Raw genomic sequence first — 3,143 nt, forward strand, 5'->3', positions numbered from 1 at the left:
AATCACCATGCCTAACCTTAAGCGGTACTAGAGAGCAATTGTGATTAAAAAACTGCATGGTACTGGTACAGTGACAGACATGTAGATAAATGGAATAGAATTGAAGATCCAGAAATGAATCCACACACCTATGGTCACTTGATTTTTGACAAGGGAGCTAAACCCATCCAATGGAAAAATGACAGCATTTTCAACAAATGGTGCTGGCACAACTGGTGGCTATCATGTAGAAGAATAAGAATTGATCCATTCTTACTTCCTTGTACTAAGGTCAAGTCTAAGTGAATCAATGCTTTTAAATGCCTAAAGGTTTTTTGCATATGCCTCAATATTGAGAAGTCTTATTGTCATTGGTATCATTTTATTTGATTTATAAAATATATACCACAGATTTTTTTTTTATCAAGAATTGCTTTTGTTTAGGAACAAATAGCTGATGGCATTGCCTAAGCAAATGTGAGGAAAATTAAACTTTTGTATATTTTTACAAAATAGTAAGCATTCAGAACTTTAAATTCAATGAAAACATACTATGAGCTCCGAGCCCGTTAACACATAAAGCTGGATAGATTAATAGACAAACAGGACCCAGAAGCCTTGCCTCCCTTCAACAGAGAAAACCTGAGAACTTAAAACACTGTCTGAATTTTAATCTTGAAGAAGTTTTTATTTTATAATTACTTACAAGATTTTTATAAATCAAATTATTAGGAGACTAAGAAAATATATCTACCTATAATATAAAGTCATTTCTCCAGTTGCTTGTCAGGGCAGAAGAATCCCCTACAGTAGACATTAACATTCTTTCACAAGAAGCTGAGAGCAATTTAATCACTAAGACTTTAAAATGCATCTTGTCCTAGAAATCACAGGACCGTTAAACTTGATGGTGTCATTGAATTGTCTTCACCAGACTCACTAATTTATGCACACAAGAGGGTACTTATTTTTACAAAGATAAAACAAATATGGATTATTGCTTCTGCATAAAGAAAGTCTGTCAGGTATTGTAAACAGGATATTCCGTGCACAGAGAAGCAAGTAATTCATGTCTTTAAATGTTTTTCTCCCAATCCATCACTGAGTGTGCTTATTCTACAATGTAAGTTTTTTAAAGTGCATGTTTAGATAGTCGCCCAATATTCCAGAAAGATATGTGTTAGAGATCTGAAGATGGAACTAACATTTATTTATAAATCTGTCAGTTTAGGGAAAGTAACATATTTGCTTTTCTTCTTTCCTTTTTTTGTCTCCTTAAGTGCTTCTGTAATCGATGTGCTTCATGTGTTTAGCCTTGAAAACATTTGGTGTCCTCGAATCCACAAAAGAAAAACAACAAAAACACTAGCTGCACAGTTGTCATTGTGGATACTGCAAGTTTGTCCTTGCTTCTCTCATTCTTCACCCTCCAAAGTTGTAGGTTTGGTTTGGTCTGTGTTGTTTTGCATTTTGTTTGTTTTATTTTATTTTGCTTTTAACTAATATTCTGCGGTCAGATGAAGGCTTAATTTCACTTTCTAGTGTTCCGCCTTGTCTCTGATACAAGGTTCTTTAAATCAAGGGGGTTAATAATAGAAACTTTCTATCTGTACTGAATGGCAAGTTAGCAGAGATCCAATAACACACAAAATCCATTTTTGTTCATACACCACCCAGCTTTTAATCTGGTTAAACCCATTTTCTTTTGAGAGATTGTACAAATTTCTCATAGTGTCTTTCTTGCTTCCATTTCTTAGTGCAGAGTGACTGTTTGCAACTGTGAAAGAAAAATTCCCACAGTCAAAGAAACTCCAACCCATCCAGGAAGACCATTAAACCTGACTTCTCTTACTTCTGCATGCCATTACAACTAATCTCCAACCAAATTGTTGTTGTCAGTTGAAATAGTCGTCATGAGCTTTTGTGTTTAAACACTTGATCCCTAGATAGTGGTGCCATTTAGGAAGTTTGTGGAAATTTTACTACACAACCATAGAAACAAACTATAGAAACTACAGTAACAACAGAAACCAGTTAAGTGAAAGGGTACAGAGTGATGCAGGAGCTGTAGAGTCAAATAAGGGAGGAGATAGATGTTATTGTGGGGAAAATGGAAGAAGGCTTTAAAGAACAGCAGAGGGAAGGAGGGCAATAAAAAGAGAATGGGGGAAGAAAGGGGTAAAACCATTGACACAGGGCATGCTTGACAAATACATAGGAATGCATTGTCTTTTTTTGTAATCTTAATGTTTTGTTCTTTTTTTTTCCAATTTTTATTAGGTATTTACTACATTTACATTTTAAATGCTATCCCCAAAGTCCCCTATACCCTCTGACCGCCTCAATCCCCTACCCACCCACTCCCATTTCTTGGCCCTGGTGTTCCCCTGTACTGGGCCNTATAAAGTTTTCAAGACCAAGGGGTCTCTCTTCCCAATGATGGCTGACTAGACCATCTTCTGCTACATATGCAGCTAGAGACCCAAGCTCTGGGGTTGCTGGTTAGTTCATATTGTTGCTCCACCTATAGGGTCGGAAACCCCTTCAGTTCCTTGGGTATTTTCTGTAGCTCCTCTATTGGGGGCCCTGTGTTCCATCCAATAGCTGACTGTAAGCATCCACTTCTATGTTTGCCAGGCACTGGCATAGCCTCACAAGAGACAGTTTTATCAGGGTCCTTTCAGCAAAATCTTGCTGGTGTATGCAATAGTGTCTGCGTTTGATGGCTAATTATGGGATGGACCCCTGGGTGGGGCAGTTTTTGGGTGATACATCCTTTCGTCTCAGCTGCAAACTTTGTCTTTGTAACCCCTTCCATGGGAGTTTTGTTCCCAATTCAAAGAAGGGGTGAAGAGTCCACATTTTGGTCTTCCTTCTTTTTGAGTTTCATGTTTTACCGATAGTATGTTGGGTATTCTAGGTTTCAGGGCTAATATCCACTTATCAGTGAGTGCATATCAAGTGAGTTCTTCTGTGATTGGGTTACCTCACTCAGGATGATATCTTCCAGATCCATCCATTTGCTGAGGAATTTCATAAATTCATTGTTTTTAATAGGTGAGTACTATTCCATTGTGTAAATGTACCACATTTTCTGCATCCATTCCTCTGTTGAGGGACATCTGGGTTCTTTCCAGCTTCTGGCTATTATAAATAGGGCTGCT

The sequence above is a fragment of the Mus pahari genome, chromosome 19, assembly GCF_900095145.1.
Source record: "Mus pahari chromosome 19, PAHARI_EIJ_v1.1, whole genome shotgun sequence".
NCBI classification, from domain to species: Eukaryota; Metazoa; Chordata; class Mammalia; order Rodentia; family Muridae; genus Mus; species Mus pahari.